Genomic DNA, 19,457 nt, shown 5'->3' with positions numbered 1-19,457 from the left:
CAGAGCAGGTGCCCCAACCAGTCATGAAGGAGGCAGATAAGGTACCATTGACCAATACCTTGGCCTTGGGGTTAGAACAGAGCACCCAAACAAAAGCACTGTAATCAAGGATCCCTCACCCGACCTGATCAACACCTCCTCCAGAAAACCCACCTAAGAGGATTAAAATACTTATCAAAATCCAAAAGAAGGAGAGCCGCTGGGTCCAAAAGCAGAGAAAGATGTGCGAGTGCCATGTGGATGCTTCAAAGGCAGTTCCTAGGACTCCTACAGGGCATACACCCGCACTGATCAGAGTGGAGAATCTGTGGGAGGACCGCAATCAGCAAGTCTGCTAGAATTTTCTTTAAATTTTCACCTCAGCGTTAATAAGTGAAATTGGGTGATACGACGCACACCGATCGGGCTTGGGTAGGACCACAATAGTCACCATGTATCACCTCCTGATAAAAGCCAAGAAGGTCAAGCATCAGGTGGGCATGAAAGTATTCATAGTATTCTTTGGGAAACCCACCCAAGCTCGGAGTTTTGCCTGAGTTCATGTCCTGGAGGGCCAGAGCGATCTCCTATGCTTAAAGGTCGTGGTCCAAATCCGCCCTGTCGCTTACAAACACTTTGGGCTTCGGGATGTCAAACACTAAGGGATGGGTCGCTTCCATCTAAGCCCTGCACAAGGGGGCAGGCACCGCGTGGTGCCTGCCACCTGGTGCAGGGAAATGTAGGGGGGTACCATGGGTACCCCCCCAGTGCACAACTGCTGCCCCCCCCAGGGGGCCTGTAACGGGCCCCCCGAAGCTAGCCTCCGCCAGCCTTTCCATGGAGGTTCAACCGCCATGTAAAGGCTGGCTGACGCCAGCATTGTAATCGGGCGGGCGGTGCCTGCTAGGCACTCCCACCATATCCCCGGTCAGATCTGCTGCGCTAGGAAATTGCAACGATTTCCTGTGGCGGAAGCATGGCGGCCGCTCCTTGCGCCTCCCAGGCTTGTGGCACGATTCCCCCCGCCATCCTCATGTGGCGGGGGGAAATGGGAGCCAGATGGCAGAGGGACCACCACCGCCGGCCCGGCGGTGGCAGTCTCTCCGCCATCTTAATGAGCTCCTTAGTCTCCACATTGGGAGGGTCCCCACAGGCAGTCTGTCAAAAGAGAGAGTCCCAGATGCGTGGATTTTGATACCTCTGGGCAGAATATGATAGGTGCCAGGAAGATCCGATGCCGGAAGATGAATTAGGTCAATACGGGATAAGGATTTAGGAGCAGCAGAGTGGTGAGTGGAAGCCAAAATCCAGGGTCCCAGACCCTCTGACCAACTATACAGGGCCCTGCTCTCCCTCCCTCTGGCGACGCCCAATCCCAATGAGTCTTCCCTGGGGACCACAATATCAATAAAATACCTGTCAAAGAAGGTCGTCCCATGAGGGAGCCAGAGAATCTGTGACTGCAGTTCCTCCATGATACTGTGCAACATGGTGGGAGGAACATACACACTAATGAAGTGGTATATGTGCCCCTGCAGCATAGCCTCCACCACAAAATACCTCCCCAAGGGATCCAAGCAGACCTGAGAGACTACCAATGGGAATGTTTTGTGGAGGAGCACCACTGTACCCCTGGACCCCCTAGTGTGCCCAGCATGAAAGACCCTGTCAAATCCATAGCGGGCCAGCAAGGAGCAGTTAGTGCCAAATAGATGGGCCTACTGCAAAAGCAAAACTGCAGGGTCTTGCCGATTCGCAAAGCCGAGCACTGCCCCTCATTTAATATGATCATTAAAACCGTTGACGTTCCACGTCATCAATACTTAGGGGGCCATCATCTGGGGAAAGGGCCATCACAGCCAGTGTTGCCCCAAGTAGGTGTGGCAAGTAGTGGTAACTCTGCCCAGGTAAGAATGAAATAAGAATACAGTGTGACAGTGGTACCCACCCTTGTCATCAAAGAAAAGACAACCTGAAACAATCATTGTTCACTCCCAAACAACCCCCACCCCACACATCCCCCCTGATCCATCTGCCGCCCAATCCCACCAAACAAGAACTCACACATAGGCGAATGTCCGGAGGTTTGTTCCCCATATGGTACAGCTCCATCCCACCATAACTAAGAAGACATTGGTGCTGACATAGGTATGAGAGAAAAGAGTCAGGAAGGCTGCAGACGCTGTCCATCGAATTCGCTGATATGTCACTGGTCGGGCAGGCTGTCACTCCCACCCTGCCCCAACCTCCACTCACATTTCATACCTGATCAGTGAAGGTCGTAAATGTGATTGTTAATCCCCACAGAAAAGAGAATACGGTACAGAATTCCACCTGGTAACATCAGGCCTGCAGAGTTGTTCCCCTTTCTCTGGGTATTAATTTGTAAATGATAGTACGGATGTTAAGGGGGGGAAACGACCTCCCCACCAGCACTGCGCGAATCGTAACTGGGGCTGAAGTGAGATCAATGAATAGTGACGTTCCTTACCCACCCTTGCTAAAAACCTTCTTATTTACCATTAAAATGGTTGCTTTGTTTCAGAACATAACTGGTTAAGCCAACACCCATATGCTACTTTATGAGATGTTCAATTTTGGGAAACACTAAAAATGCCTAAGGTATCACCTTCTGATGTAACGTCTTGATGTAGGCATCTTTTTCATGAACATGGTTTGAGCTAATACTTTTGATTAACAATCGTAATATTAGTAAACTGTTCAAGGTGTTATGTGGATTTAGGCTCATACAATTTTAGATCCTTCAGAGCTGGTTTATCTAGTTTGAAAACTCAATTCAAAGGTTAATTTGTTAAGGAAACATTCAAAGGAGAAGGATATAAACTCTGCCTTTTTCCTGGCCTAATTATTATTCGTGACCCATATGTGTCCTCTCATTCTTAAAATGTTGTTGTGTTTGTTTTTCATATTGGTTAGTTTATTTAGCATGAGTGGGTCTTTGGGTTGCATTATTTATTTTTCTAGGAGGGAGAGTTTGTTCTCAAGCCTATTTAAAAGAGGATTACTTTCACTATTTTTAGCACTCATAATTTTGTAGATGATGCCTCTTCTCTTACTGAGGCCTTTAGAACATTCCATAATATTTTGGGGGAATCGCAGGCTTGAAAGAGTCATCTTTCTGGTGTCTTGCAATAAGCCACCGCCCAATGGTGTCCAAATTAGACAAGACCAAAGTAAGACCAGAGGTGCATATTTACAAAGAATTGGGGTAGGGCAGTGCCGCAAATCATTTTGCAGCGCTGCCCTACGCCAATTCAAAAGGACAGAAATGCACTGTATTTACAAGATACGGTGTATTCCTTTCCTTTCAGCCAGCACCAGCACAAAAATTGTAGCCGTTAGCCAAAGCAGGCACCCTTGCACCATGGTGCAAGGGTGTCTGTGTTGTTGGCATTCTTGGTTTTGTGCAGGAAGGCTCACCTAGTTGAAAACAACATATATTCCTGAATATATACACTAGAAATATAAGAGTATGTCGAAGAACAAGACCATGAGCGAGTACGAGAGATAAATGGGATATTAAAGGCCTCATTCCAATGACGGTCGGAAAGGCTCCGAACGGCATTTGGATTTTCCTAACCCGTGTCGGAACCTATGTTTACGACCGACTCGAAAACATTCCCAACCGACCAATTACGATGGAAATGTAACCGTTCAGTCTTTCCGACTCGGTTCCAACCGGCATTCAGAGACTCCGAGTTGGTCATAGCCGAATCATACAGGTCTATGGACCGCGTTTCCGACCAACGTATTACGATGTCGAATTTGGACAGCCTTTCATAATCGATCCGTCCGACACGAAACGACTGTCGGAAATTGACTTTGGGGGCCCGTAGCAGGCCCCTCTTCACCCAGAGGCCTCTGGCCATCTGCCTAGATGCGTCACTTTGTAAATATGGCGCATTATTTATGCCGCCGCTGCGTCACAAAAAATTACTCAAAGGCGACGCAAAAGTGACTCAGGGGCTCACAAATAAGCCCCAAGGTATCTCCATGCAGTAATGAGCATGTAGTCTGCGCCTTTGGGAAGGCCAAAAAGTCTCAGGTTCTCTCTATGATTCATGTCTTCGATCTCCATAACTGATCTTTCAAATTCAACAACTTTGGTAGAGGTAGCATCTAAGGGCCTCATTTACTAGGTTTTGGCACAGGTCAGCGCTGCAAGAAATCTTGCTGCTCTGTGTACAAAAAAGGGCAGGAATGCACCTTATCTATGAGATATGCTGCATTCCTGTCCTTTTCCCCTGTGCTGGCGCACAATGGGCTGCCATGTGCTAACGCAGACACCCTTGCGCCATGGTGCAAGGGTGTCTGCGCTGTAGGGGTAATTGTTTTTGGGCACGAAGGAACACCTTCCCGCACAAAAACAATCACAAGAGGTGTTTCCTCTTTTTATGTGTGCTGCAAAGTGCAGCACACATGGAAAAACGAGGAGAAATAATGGTATTTCTCCTCGTTGCGCCTGCCCTGGTGAAACATAGGCATCTGATGCATTTCCACGTTTGCAAAACCTTGTAAATCTGAAAATGCATCAGATTCCATGGCTGTTGAGTGGGAACACTCACTGTAACGCCCATGGAACACCCCTTTCACGCACAGCAATGCGTGAAAGGAGGCCAGATTTACAAAGCCATGAAAAGCCATGCAGGATGGCTTTACATGGTCTTGCAAATATGGGCAGGCACACTGCGCCGTCGGTGCAATAAAAAATGTGACACACCGGTGGAGCAATGGTCTTGTATGTAAGCCCCTACGTTTTTTTGAACTTGTGTCATCTGATCTTCTATGCTTCCTACTCTCATTTCAGCTTCACTAGTTATATAGGAGAGCTCACAAAAGTGTTTGCAGATTGCCTACAATTTCTATCGGCCCTAGATCGGTATGGGTCTTTATTTCCCGTGCTAGTTCGTGTAAAGAAGTGAGTCTTTGTAGAATTAATTCTGCTGCAGAATCAGACTTATTTTTGATGGAGGAGTATGGGAACTGTGGACGCGAAACAGACACCGGGGGCCAGGGACCACAGTTCCCAGCACCCTTTGCGGTGTGAGGGTCACTGGCGATTTCCTGCCGCGCCTGGAGGCACCCAAAAAGGTCCTAACACTCCCGCAGCGCAGGATGCGAAACAGAGACACCGGAGGCAAGGCACCACAGTTCCTAGAATCCTTTGCGGTGCGAGGGCAGTTGACGATTTCCTGCCGCGCCTAGAGGTGCCCAAAAAGGGCCTGACACTCCCGCAGCATGGGACGCGATACAGAGACACTGGGGGCCAGGGACCATAGTTCCGAGCATCCTTTGCGGCACGAGGGCCGCTGACGATTTCCTGTTGGCTATTACTGCATGTCGTCCTGTGCTTAACCTAAGCACTTTCATCTACTGCCGGTACATGATATTCGGATTGCCTCTGCCTGGAAGATATTGAAAGTCGGCCTTGGGCCCTCCTCTTTTGACTGTGATTGTGTGCCTCCACCTTTCCTAGTGACAGTTTTGTGGTGACCCAAGACAGGCCACGTGTATGGGGGACAGGAACACCGCAAACACAGAGACGGTGAGTCGGTGTGCTGGTTAAACCGGAAAGACCCCGAGCGGTCTTCCGATACTTTTATTTATACCCTCGAGGCGAGCCCGCCTCGAGGGGTGGAGGATGCGTGTGTGTGTGTCTACATTGTATGGTAGAGGCCGAGTGGCACTCTACATCCCTCCAACATTTTAGATAGTGTCCTTCATTTCGAAAGTCTCTCTCAAGGCGAGGGGCAAACATAGTCTCGGAGTCTTTGACTTGGAGCTGGGTTATTGCGCAGCCTGGAGCCTTCTCCCCTGTGGGACACACCGCTCTCACCCTGGCCCCGGGGGTCATGCTCTTCCGCTCGGGTTTGACTCTCCTGACGGTCAGTCGGGGTCCGACCGGAGGCTCCTGGCGGAGTGCCCCCCCATTGCCTCGGGGACGCCCTCTCCGGGGTGTCGGCTCGCTCTGGGAAGTCAAACGGCTCCTCACTCGCGTCTTCACGCGATGGCTCTCCCGCCAGTTCCTCTCCGACTCTCTTGAAGTACGATGCGTTCCTGGTCACCCTCACATCGCCTCTTCCGGCTGTTATCATCGTTCCTTTTGCCGATAACACCGTCCACACCTCTGGTTCAAAAGGCGTCCTGAACTTCCATCCCGGATGTCGGTCTTTCACTATGACCCTGTCTCCAACCACTATGCGGTGTTCGCGGGCTCTCCGGTGTTCACTGGCTTTGTTGTTAGCTCTCTCTCTCCTCTCCTGTACTGCAACATCATCCCGTGCCGGTGGGCTCCAGGATGGATCTGTCGGTATTCCATCTCGTGGTGCTTCTTTAAACAGGAGATGTGCTGGGGCACACTTCGTAGTACAGTGCGGTGTATGCCGATACGCATCAAGGAACTTAGTTAGGGCTGCTTCCGCATCCTGCCCCTGCTCGACGGCAATGCGAAGAGCTCTGTTCAGTGTACGCATCAGTCTCTCAACATCGCCGTTCGCTTGAGGCCACAGAGGAGTGATTCGCCTGTGCCGGATCGCACGTTGTGCCATGTAGTCCCTGAACTCCTGGCCCTGGAAGGGTGGGCCGTTGTCCGACCGGATCACCTCTGGGTTCCCCAGCATGGCGAAGGTCCTCTCCAGAGCCATCCGGATGTGTTGGAACGACGTGGACTCCACCACCTCCACCACCGGGAATTTCGTATACGCGTCCACCATCACCAGCATCTGCCTCCCATCTGGGAAGCTGCCGAAGTCCACACTCACATGGCACCATGGGCGAGGACACGGTTCCTCCGTGATTACCGGCGTGGCTGGTGAGTCCGCTCCTGTGATCGTACATGCTCTGCATCTTCGTACCAGCTCCTCGACCTTCACGTCCATGGCCGGGAACCAGACCTTGTGTCTCAGGCGGGCCTTGGTCTTCGCCATCCCCTGATGGCCCTCATGCGCCAAGCGCAGACACCTCTCCTGAAGTGCGCAGGGAACAACCAGCAGGTGGCCTCGTAGCACTGTGCCGCATTCTCCCACACTCAGCTCGTGGCGGACTTGCCACATCCGCTGCTGGGCATGTTTCTCCTCCTCCGTGAGCACCTGGTTGCCTTCTAGAAACCTTTTCCAGTTGTGGGACGCCAGGGCTTCCTTGACTTTAGTCAGGGTTCCATCCTGTTCAGTCACCCGGCCAACTTCCTCCAGGGTCATCGCGTCCGGGCAGGCATCTCTGCCGATCATCTTCACGTAGGCGTCGGAGTACCCGACGTCCGCGGGGACGCACTCAGGGGGAAGGTCTTCAGGGTGCCGGGACAGGTAGTCAGCCGGATTGTGCGCTCCAGGACGGAAGACCACCGTGAATCGGTATTGCTGCAGTTGTACCGCCCAGCGTTCAATCCGTGGCGGGGCTAACCGTGTGGTGCCTCCAAACAGTGGGACCAGCGGTTTGTGATCCGTGACTACTGTAAAGTCCTGTCCGAACAGATACAGATGGAAATGCTGGCAGGCCCACTTGATCGCGAGGGCCTCTCTTTCAATCTGGGCGTACCGCGTCTCGGTGTCAGACAGTGCCCGACTGGCATATGCGACCGGCTTCCATGTGCCCTTGTCGTGTTCCTGGAGCAACACCGCTCCGAGGCCCACCGGACTGGCATCCACGACAAGCTCCGTCGGCTTCCCCGGGCGGAAGTACGCCATGACCGTTTTGTCCTGTAGGGCCGCCTTGATCTTCGCAAACGCCGCATTGGCCTCCACGGTCCACCGCCAGGGCTGGTCACTTCTCGTGAGGGCACGGAGGGGTTCTGACAATGCCGCCAGGTTCGGGATGAATCTCCCGCAATAAGTTGCCATGCCAAGAAAACTCCTCACTTCTGTTGGTGATTTGGGTATGCTGGCTGACCTCAGGGCGATCGCTTTCTTGGGGTCTACTTTCAGGCCGTCTCGTGTGAAGGTGTAACCAAAGAAATCGATGGATTCCTGATAAAACACACACTTCTCTTTATGTAGAGTGAGGCCATGATCCCTGAGCCGCTGGAGTGTGGCTCTTAATTGTGCGTGGTGATCCTCAAGGGTGCAGGAGAACACGAGGATGTCGTCACTCAGGTTGATCACCCCGGTTAGACCAGACAGGGTTTCCTTGATGGCATTCTGGAATACCTCTGCGGCCGACGATACCCCGAAGCTGAGGCGCTTGTACCTTCTCAGGCCCACATGCGTCGCAAACGTCGTGATGTATCTACTGCTCGGTTCCAGCTCCAATTGGTGGTAACCCGCGTTGAGGTCTAGTTTGGAAAACCACCTGGCCCCATTAAGATCAGCAACGACATCATCCATGGTTGGCGTGACGTGGCGCTCCCTCTTGACTGCTGCGTTGGGTAGCCGCATGTCGACGCACAGCCTGATTGCCCCGGGCTGCTTCGGTTTGGGGGCGACCACCAACGGGGACACCCAGGGCGTGGGGCCTGAAACCTTCTCGATGACTCCCAGCGCTTCAAGTTTTGCCAGTTCAGCTTCTACTTGTGGCCTCAGGTTGTAGGGTACTCGTCGGTGTCTCAGTGCTACCGGCCTGACCGTGGGGTCTATGTGAAGCTTGAATTGCTTTCCTTTCAGCTTCCCCAGACCTGTGAACAGCTCAGGAAACTCACTTAGAATGTCCTCCGCGTGTGCTTCGTGCACTTCGTTCGTGAAGAACACGAGGCCCAAGTCTTCGGCCGTGTGGCAGCTTAAAAGGGTGCCCCTTTTCCCTTCTGTCACATGAAACCGGGCCATGGTGGTGAGTGACCCACTCGTGACTGGCGCTTCAAACGTGCCCCTCAGGGGAAGGGGGTCGACTCCTCCATATGCGTAGATTCTCGCTCTGGTCGGGAGTAGCGGAGGTCGGTGTTCCAGGGCCTCGAATTGTTGGGAGTCCATGACATTCACTGTCGCTCCGGTGTCTATGAGCGCCTGAAGGGTAGTGTCCATTATTCTGACCGAGCACATGGGAGGCGGCCTCCGCCGGCTCCCGGACTGGCCTACAAACGATACGTAGTAGATCTCGTCGTCATCTTCTTCCAAGTCGAGGTTGGTCTGGTGCGGCGCCTCCTTTTCTGCCTCCTCGGACCCCGCGATCGACAGTTGGCGTACCCGTTGCGTGAAACCTCGCGGCTTCCTTGGGGTAGGCCGTGGCTGGCTACTGCGGCAGACCTTTGCGTAGTGGTTCAATCTCCCGCAGCGGGAGCACTCGCGCCCTTTCGCTCCACACGTGGCTGTGGGGAGGTGGTCCTCCCCGCAATTCCCGCAGGGCCCTCCGGGTGGCGGTCGTGTTCTCCCAGGCGCAGGTGTCGGCCTCCTCCGAATAGCATCCACGCTCTCCTCCTTGATCTGGGGGGTTCTGGTGGCGGTCTGCACCGGGGCAGGCTTGTGTAGGGCCGCAGCCATCTCTTCCGCCCTGACGTCTGAAAGTTCGTGCGAACGGGCGAGCACCAGGATCTGATCAAGCGTGATCCCTGGCTGGCGCAGTATCAGTTTCCGGAGCAGTTTCGACTTGCATCCAAGAATGATTTGGCTCCGTATCTCTTCCCGGTGGTCGGCAAACCCACAGGTGGCTGCCCGTTTCCGCAGGCGCGCGTGGAACATGTCGATGGACTCATCTTCCAATTGTAGTGACCGTCGAAATTTGAACTTTTCGAAGTCCAGGTTTAGCTGTGGATCGAAATAGCCGTTGAGGGCCGCCACCGCGCCGTCGTAGTCATCCGCATTGCCCGTGTTCGGCAGGGTCTCGAAGAGATCATAGATTTCGGACCCCCCATAGAAGATCAACAGGGAGCGCTTAACAGTTCCATCCGTCTCACGGGTCCCCGTGAAATAGTTGTTCAGTTGACCGACCCATGCCCTCCAACGGGGTGCAGCAGTGGCTGGATCCACCATCTCGCTGAATGGCGGGAGCGGGTTGGTCGTCGCATTGTGACGGGGTGGGTCAACTGCTTGGCGTCCCCCTCCAGCAGGTGCAGCTGCCTGGGCCGGCGCGGCGCCCCTTCCGGCCCCCGGTTGGTCGCCCATCGCGAGTTGCAGGTACACAGCTTCAGACCTCCCACGCACGAGCCGGCTGACGGGTGGGCGAGCGGCAGGGGGCGCTTGGGGCAGGCGTACTCACTCCGACCTCGCAGATGTCAGCGGCGTCCCCCTGCGTCTCTTGAAGGTAGCCAGCGACGCTCCGCGTCCGCAGGGATCACCAGGGCCAGAAATAGGAGTTGCAGCTGCCAAGGCTTGATGAGGGACAGTGGAAGAACCCTCTTGCAGCAGCCAATGCTTGATGCTGGCGGGACGTGTCAGCCCTCTGTCAATTTATTGCACATTCCAGTCCGGAATTGCCTTCCTCCTCCACCGGTCCCCTTGCACTCGCCAGTGCTTGTTGGGGGAGGGAACACCCACCACGCGGCCAGGCCTCAGTCAGTCAGGAGCCCGGGGCGTCACAGCAGGCAGCAGGAGCTCCACGAGGTTCAGCGGGCGGGGCACTTCCCGGGCCTCGCTGATGAATGCAGAGCCGAGGGAGGTGGGGGAGGGTGATGCGCGTCCAGCGCGTCTATGCAGCGCTTCACCGGCCGTCAGCACGGGGTTCCCTCGGCCACCACGCTTGCTTCGCGGAGGGCCGGAACAGGCCGGGACAGCAGGCGGCACTCCGGTCCGGAGCGCGACAGGCGGGAAGCGCCGATGATGAAGGAGCGCCGCTTGTGGGCTCCGATGACGCCGCGGGCAGCAGGACGAGTAGGCAGCACGCAGCGGGACCTCCGGCCTCGTCGCCAATGTGGTGACCCAAGACAGGCCACGTGTATGGGGGACAGGAACACCGCAAACACAGAGACGGTGAGTCGGTGTGCTGGTTAAACCGGAAAGACCCCGAGCGGTCTTCCGATACTTTTATTTATACCCTCGAGGCGAGCCCGCCTCGAGGGGTGGAGGATGCGTGTGTGTGTGTCTACATTGTATGGTAGAGGCCGAGTGGCACTCTACAAGTTTGATCTTGCTATTGGGACATAAAACATTGTGCTGGGGCTTAGAGCGGGTGGTTGGGTGTTACTCCCAAACCGTTTTTTCTGGCGTTCTTGGCCGGACCACAGATTGTTGAGGGTCCATTGAGAGATGGGTAAAAGAAAAGATCAGGATAGGGTCCAGGGTATGGACCACCCTAAAAAAAAGGCCCTCTGGTGCTGTCTGTCACGAGACAATGGACAGGATAGTGTCCATTTTGAGTGAATGTCACAATCTAGCCCACTCTGTCCCACCTTGCCCCCTCTCCCCACCAGGGAGCCCTATTAGCTCTGAGAATAATCCTGAGTATTATCTTGGAGCTATGTTAGCCGTCTCTCCTGAACCGCCACCAACAAAAAACACTGCTAAGCAAATACCACATATGTTTAAAAAACACACTAAACGCCGGAGTAAGGGTCCAGCCATAAAGCCATCTGACCTGGAGCTCGGACCAGTCGCCCCCCCCCCTCCAATCTGCAACGAGTTGAGAGGTTCTCCCGTTGCAGCATTGATTACACAAATTGAGTGCCATAATAGGTTTGATGTCCTTGTAAATGAGGAAGTTGGGGCAGGGGCTGGGACTGGGACAGATGATCCTGAAAAAATCTGTAAAATCTCTGTGGGTGAGATACAGGCGCTGAAAGCATTAATTGAGTCACTGAGAGACGAGGTTGTCGCACTTAGAGTGAAGATTGACAGTCTAACAGAGAAGGTTGATAGCGGGAAGGTAGCCCTATCAGATACTTCGATAGCCCTACCGATCACGGCGACAAAGGGGGTTGAAGATAGGTGCTCGAGACATCGCAGCTTGGGTAACACCAAACCTCCACACAGTGCTACTACAACCAGGCTCACTCATCTACCCCCCCGCGGTATTAGAGATCACAGCACTAGTAACATACCTAACTTAATGTCAGGAAATATGCTAGACGCTGGCCTCCTGCGTCTTGACCAAACCCGGCAATATCGACCTATCCAAATCCTAATTATAAGAGGGAACCCACGCAGGTCAAATTTCAATACAGAAACCAAACTAACATGATGACAAGTGAGCCAAGAAATATATTGGAAATCGAAAGTGTTCCCCTTTAAGAATACTATATATCCCACATATGGTTTTTAAAAAAATTGGATCACAACTGTGATATTTTATCAATAAGAAAAGGAAATAGAGAAAAAAAGTCGAAAGAAACGAAAGATCGACCATAGGGCCACTAAGACATTTCTAGAAGGAGTCTCTCCTTTTGAAAAATTGTAAATATTGGATGGTAGCCTGCCTTATTAAGAAGAGGTGTTCACCTGGAGAGTGTGCAAGTTCTCTGCTCCCTTTTTTTTATTTAATCAGTACGAGAGAGTCTAAAAAACTTGGTCTTGAAAAAGATGGAGATATAATTTACCCATCGAAACGCGTCGACGCTTATTTCATTACACAAATCTGTTAACACGGACGACAGCCAACGAGTACAAAGCACGAAAGTACCGAGTGCTACGTCCTATGTACTGTTCTTACGGATGTGTATTTCCCTAAATGACACATTGTATTTGTCTATACTAGTGACTCTCACTTTCTATTGTGTTGACAGATTGCTTATGTGGTTTTTATGAATTTTGTTTTTTGGTTTTTGATTTTAGATTACGAGATACTCTGTAGATTATACTTGTTTATTAATCATACTCCTTTTTTGATTATATGTTAAATAATTAATAAACTTATCTGTTAAGTCAGATTTTTAGAAATTCATAATCTTGTTTTATGTACTTTCTGACTATATGTTTTTCAATCTTCCTCGGTATGGACGAATGCATGTGACTGGTAGGATTGAGTGAGGACAGCTGTGGCAAAAACTACTGTCTGTATTTAACTCTCGGTCCAAAGGATACCTTCTTTACTTACTTTACAGTGCCCTACTCCTTTGGTTTCGAAGGGGCCCCTCTTTTTCTTGATAAGCAGGGGTGTGTGCAGGATTATAGACAGACGTGAGGTCACACTGGATGAAGGGAGCACCCCCAAGTTAGTTCATGGGGGGGGGGGGTAGCAGTAAAGGGGATGGTGTCTACACCAGACCCAGTGAACGGGGTAATCGAGCTGTGGTCTACTTCACAGAGGTTCCAAAACTTTCCACGGTTAGACATGAAGATCAGGACTCACTTAAAAATAGGGTCATCCATTGGTTTAGGTCCACCCAACACTGTTATTCAATCATCAGAGATGACATCAAGTCTGTAGAAAGACTGCCCCTTCCAGGGTCACCTTGGGATACGATCAGTCACTTTTTTTGATGAGGGAATGATTACTTGATTATTGTCGATCGATTCATGCACGATCTCCCTGCCAACTCCCACACTTCTATCAGATATAGATCTCCAGTTAGACCCCCTACTAGGCCAATGTCGATGCTTCCCGGGCCCGCCTTACCAGGATTCCCCTCACTCAGTATGGATGAATGGAGAGGGCAAAGTTGACTCCTGCACGAGGACCAGATGACACTAGCCAACAACCGAGCCCCTCCAGGGCCACTACAAAACATGCCTTTATCAGATTCCCACCCATCCCGGACTTGATTTCCACCCCTGAGGCCCACTGTGAGTATATTGCTGCAGATGCAAATAGCAGTATGGTTGCCGCCACCTCTGGGATTGTGGAAGGGGGGATTCCATTGACCATTCTCTAAGGTTTCTTGTCTGGAATGTGGCAGGGGTTTCCTAGCTCTTAGTTGATCCAGAATGCTGTTCCTTTGTGGACTCCTATGATGTAATTTTATTTCAGGATACATGGAGCTTGTATACCCCACACAGAAGTGGCTTTTCTGCTTATGCTATTAACGACACTAGGAAGGAGTTGGGTAGACCCTCAGGAGGGCTAGCAGTATAAATTGCACTGGGGTCTAAAGTTAAGCTCCTTCATGTCGAATCTCAAGACATATTAGCATTTGAGCTTACTGTCTACAGTGGTTGGAACCTTAGAATCTTCAACGTATATAACAGAGTGGTGCAGTGTTTGGAAGAAATCAATCCAATTCACACAGTAGACCTCGCCCTGTCCCAATTCTCAGATAATGTTCCTGTATTAGTGGTGGGCGATTTTAATTGCACATTTGAACCCCTCGCTCCCATCCCGGCAGATCTGACTGAGGAGTGGGATTGTGAGTGGCAAATCCCACAGTTACCTCTCTCTACAGTCAGGTGGACAAAGAGAGGAGCCCAGGTGCTGACTCTCACCTTGCAGCACGAGCTGAGAGCAACAAACGGGAGAACTATTTCTGACCCAAAAGGGGACTTTACTTTTAACAGACCTGATCACGAAAGCAGAATAGACTACTGTCTGGTCTCCCTTAAACTGTGGCACCTAGTCAAAGATATGGTAGTGGTCAAAAGAGCTAACACTGACCATAATGCCCTTGCCCTTATCAAACAGGGCACTCTCGAACCTGACATTAGGGGTAGCCCTGACCTGGGCCACCTTTCAATCACGAACAATCAGAGATCGATCACATGGAACTGGGTAGAGGAACATCCAGGGGCCTTAGGTACAGCCAAGGGTAAAGTTCGGCTGGTTCTAGAGGAGCTAGCCAAATACCCTATTCAATCAATCAATCAATCAATCAATTTTAGAGCGCACTACTCACCCGTGAGGGTCTCAAGGCACTGAGGGGAGGGTGTGGGTGCAGCTACTGCTCGAACAGCTAGGTCTTGAGTCATCTCCTGAAGGTCAGCAGGTTCTGAGTCTGTCGCCGGTGGGTGGGGAGGGTGTTCCATGTCTTGGCGGTGAGGTAGGAGAAAGATCGGCCGCTGGTGGTCGCCCTATGGATGCGTGGGATGTTGGCAAGGGCACATTAAGCGGAGCGAAGCTGGCGGTTCGCGGTGTAGAAGTTGAGACGGTTGTTGAGGTATACTGGTCCGGTGTCGTGGAATGCCTTGTAAGCGTGGGTGAGGAGCTTGAAGTTGATCCTCTTGTTGAATGGGAGCCAGTGCAGGTCTCTCAGGTGAGCTGTGATGTGGGTGTCGCGGGGGATGTCAAGGACGAGTCGTGCGGAGGCGTTCTGAATGAGTTGTAGTCTTTTCTGGAGTTTGGCCTTGGTTCCAGCATAGAGGGCGTTGCCGTAGTCCAGTCTACTGCTGACGAGGGCCTGTGTGACTGTCCTTCTGGTTTCGGTGGGGATCCATCTGTTGTTCTTGCGAAGCATGCAGAGGGTGTTGAAGCAGGAGGAGGAGACGGCGTTGACTTGCTGGGTCATTAAGAGTGATGAGTCCAGGATGAACCCCAGGTTGCGTGCGTGGTCGGAGGGTGTCGGTGCGGCTCCCAGTGCGGTCGGCCACCAGGAGTCGTCCCAGGCGGAGGGGGTGGAGCCGAGGATGAGGACCTCTGTCTTGTCCGAGTTCAGTTTCAGACGGCTGTTCATCATCCATTCGGCGACTGCCTTCATTCCTTCGTGGAGGTTGGTTTTGGCGGTGGTGGGGTCCTTGGTCATGGAGAGGATCAGCTGGGTGTCGTCGAGATGATGTTGAGGTTGTGTGATCGGATGATGTTGGCGAGCGGTGCCATGTAGACGTTGAAAAGGGTTGGGCTGAGTGAAGATCCTTGGGGTACGCCGCAGGTGATTTTCGTGGCTGCAGAACGGAATGGAGGGAGGCGGACCATCAGGGTTCTGTCTGTGAGGAAGGAGGAGGTCCAGTCCAGGGCTTTGTCGCTGATTCCTGCATCGTGGAGGCGTGTACGTAGGGTGTGGTGGCAGATGGTGCCGAAGGCGACCGAGAGGTCAAGAAGAAAGAGTGCAGCGGATTCGCCGCTATCCAACATGGTCCTGATGTCATCGGTGGCAGCTATGAGGGCGATTTTGGTGCTGTGGTTGCTGCGGAACCCGGATTGGGACGGGTCCTGGATGTTGTTCTCCTCGAGGAAGTGGGTCAGTTGCTTGTTGACGATCTTCTCAATGACTTTCGCCGGGAACGGGAGCAGGGAGATGGGCCGGAAGTTCTTGAGGTCCTTTGGATCCACCTTGGGTTTCTAGAGAAGGGCGTTGACCTCGGCGTGCTTCCAGATTTCCGGGAAGGTGGCGGTCTCGAAGGAACTGTTGATGATCTTTCGGAGTTGGGGTGCGACGATGGAGCTCGCTTTGTTGAAGATGTGGTGAGGGCAGGGGTCGGATGGAGAGCCGGAGTGGATGGTGTTCGTGAACTTGAAGGTGTCGTCGTCGTTGACGTGGGTCCAGGAGAGCAGGAGGTTGGTGCGGCTGGGGGACGGTGAGTCTGTGATGTCGGTGGCTGTCGGGCGGGTCTGGGCATGGAAGCTGTCGTGGATGTCTGTGATCTTGCGGTGAAAGGAGGTGGCTAGGGAGTCGCATAGGTCTTGTGACAGTGGGATGTCATTGAAGCTGGAGCTGGGGTTGGAGAGTTCCTTCACGTTGTTGAATAGCTCTTTGCTGTTGTGCGCGTTGTCATTGATGCATTCCTTGAAGGAGGTCTTTTTGGTGGCTCGAATGAGCTGGTGGTGCTTGCGGCTGGCGTTCTTGTAGGCTGCATGGTTGTCCTGTGTCTGTTCATTGCGCCACTTTTTCTCGAGTCTTCTGCAAGTCCGCTTGGATTCCTGGAGGTCGTTGGTGAACCATTTGGCCTTTCGATCGGTGCGTCTGTTAGGGGGTTTCTTGATCGGTGCGAGAGTGTTGGCGCAGTCCTCGATCAATTGCCTGAGGTTGCGTGCTGCTGAGTTGGTGTCGGTTGGTGTGTCTTGAGCGAGGGTGGTGATCAGCTGGTCGTCGGTGATTTTGTTCCAGTTGTGGTGAGGGATCCGTTGCAGGTGGAGGTGCGATGTGGGTTTCTTGAAGGTGAAGTGGATGCAACAGTGGTTGGTCCAGTGGAGTTCGGTGGTGTGGCTGAAGGTGACGTGGTTGCTGGCGGAAAAGATGGGGTCGAGCGTGTGTCCGGTGGAGTAGGTGGGGTTCGTGATGAGCTGTTTGAGTCCGAAGTTGGCGAAGTTTTCGAGCAGGGTGTCAATAGCAACTGTTGACACAGTTGTGGAGATTCTGGGATCTCGCCATGAGGCACAATACACTGAGATCAGGGATATGTTAAGCCAGCTGCGCAATGTTAAAAAAAAAAAAGGCAGGAAATCGTGTTCACCAGAGGCCAGCTCCCCAGGTTTCCTGGTACAATCAAGAGTGCAGGACAGCAAAGGGGGCGCTTGTATGCGCAGTAAAATGGAAAGCACGTCCTGAGGCTGTGGTATGTAGAGCCAAGTATAGGCAGGCAATCGAGACAGCAAAGAAGGAGTGGGTGGGCTCTCTCTGGTCCTCCTTGCAGAGGGCACTGCTAGCCAAAGATTCTAAGAACTTCTGGAGTAAAGCTGCGTACTGGCTCAAGGGGAACAAGAGTCCTGGAATTTACACTCCAGACTGACCAATCAAATACCAGTAGTGCATTTAAAGGTATTGCTGTGCCCCATTTTATCCTGACATTATATGTTTATTTTTGGAGAAATAAGATCCTCACCAAATCTTGCTTTGCTCTGCTTGTCGACTCACCTATTCGAGAGATTCCTTTACTGGGGGGTACTTAACGTGAAAAGGCTCAAAATCTTAGTAAACGTTGTGAGAAGTTGGCCTGATGTATGATGTCACTAGTTCTAGTGTACACCTTATATCAGTCCAAACAACCCTTATGGTGATTGGTTGCAGAGTCAACCTTATAGACCAGCTATCCTAGTGGTAGCATGGACAAGAGCAGTCTTAGGCTAAACTCTGAATGGCATGTGAAGCCAGCTGTGATACCATATATAATCCCTTGAATACCAAATGAAAGGACACCACAACAGATATATATATATAAAATAAAGTGTATTTATTCTAGTCAAACCTTCAGCACTCTTTATGAGATTCGAGGTAAGTACAACACAGTTTTATTTAAGCATACATTAAGTCACACAGGTAAGTAATACAGTTAGGCCCTAGGGGCCACGCAAACCATATACTAAAGAAGTGGTATAAGGACCACTGTCACGGAAATAGAATAGGCCTAGGCCTAGGGAATCGCTGGGGCTACACTACACTACCAACAGTTAGGAAGTGGGAGGCCCACGGGATTCAGGTGCAGAGTGGAAACACTCATGCGTAATGCGTATAATCGATAGAAATAGTACAGTTCTGAAATAAGCAGTTTTAGGACACTTCTGGAGTAGCTAGACAGTCGAGACTCGGAAACTAGACCCTAGGATAGTCACTACCCTTGTGAGCACCGAAGTTCCCAAGTTACCTAGCCCACGGGCTGCGGGTGCATAGGTGTGAACTTGCGTCTGGTTTCGTCGTGGACTTCTATGGATGCCTGAAGGAAAGTTGCTGACAGGCAGTCAGTGCAGAGTGTCCGGTGGATCCCAAGGCCGGGATCAAGAAGGAAGGGTACCTGCAAGCAGAGGGGACAGAGTCTGGGTCACTAGCCAGTGACCACGTGGAACCAGGAAGGAACCAGGCGATGTTGTGAAGATTGCAGGTGAGGAGGTGAAGCTTGTTGCAGCAGCCACGGGTACCAGGAGACGTCGAGGATGACCAGGACCAGGAGGCGAGCTGTCCCACAAAGGCTCTTGCTGTCGGCGGCGTCGAAGTCGAACTAGGACTCACCAAGCCTTGGCAAGCGGAACCCACGAAGAATGGAGGACTTGCTTCTGGTGCAGACCAGGAAGGTCTGGGGTGCTTCTCTTTTGCAGAGAAGCGGGAGCCAGTCTGGAGGAGCCAAACCAGCAGTGAAGATTCAAAGGTGTGTCGTCGCAAAGGCCGCTAGCCAACGGGCAAGCAACCGGACAGACGCGGCAAGCAGGAAAATGCAGAAGGGCCCCACGCAGGACTCGTGGAGTGTGGGGGGCTGATCTTCGGTGCAGATGGTGCTTGGGGTTGGGGCTTCTCAATCCCCGGTGCAAAACTTCGAGGGTGCTTCAGAAGCTGCGCTGGAAGATACTCGCCACTTTTCCCAGGTAGCCGGTCCCACATCTCTCGTCGCCTCCACGGATCTCAGCTCGGCTGTGGATGTGGATCAGGGTCGGAGAAGTCTGGAAGTCAAGGCTCTGGTCGGGCTCTGCAGTCGGTCCCTCGTCGAACTTCAGCAAAGCAAAGGGTAAGTCTCTTGATGGTGCCTGTTTGCACAGGGTAGCCACTCCTTGGCCACAAGGGAGATTCTTCAGTCTTCTTCTTTCGTCGAATGTCGAAGGTCCAGAGCTTCTGTTCAAGTTGCAGGTTCAGGATAATCTAATCTCCTGGGGCCCAGCTACCACTCTTATACTAATCTGGGGGGCTGGGTTGCCTGCTAGGTCACGCCTTATGGGTGGGACCTGGGAGGGGGTGGTTACACCCCCTTCCCTTTGTCCAGTTTCGCGCCAGGACTGGGGCTGGAGTGCCCCAGCACCGGTTTGAATTGGACTATGCATGGGACACCTTGTGTGCCCCAGGCAGTGTCTAGTTTCTTTCATCCCTCCCTGCCCCA

General features: G+C 52.3%; 1 long non-coding RNA gene across 1 annotated transcript in view; it reads left to right on the top strand.

The window, feature by feature from the left end:
- The first annotated feature begins 5,254 nt into the window (after window positions 1-5,254).
- The window catches only part of LOC146831228 (uncharacterized), a 157,396-nt gene continuing 143,193 nt past the window's right edge, over window positions 5,255-19,457 (top strand). Inside the window, exon 1 of the long non-coding RNA XR_014961253.1 lies at window positions 5,255-5,379. This is a non-coding gene — a long non-coding RNA (uncharacterized LOC146831228). The remainder of the gene's footprint in view (window positions 5,380-19,457) is intronic.

This window comes from Triturus cristatus, chromosome 5_1 (assembly GCF_964204655.1).
Source record: "Triturus cristatus chromosome 5_1, aTriCri1.1, whole genome shotgun sequence".
NCBI classification, from domain to species: domain Eukaryota; kingdom Metazoa; phylum Chordata; class Amphibia; order Caudata; family Salamandridae; genus Triturus; species Triturus cristatus.
Note: the sequence above shows the minus strand (reverse complement) of the source record. Positions and strands in the feature narration are given on the sequence as shown.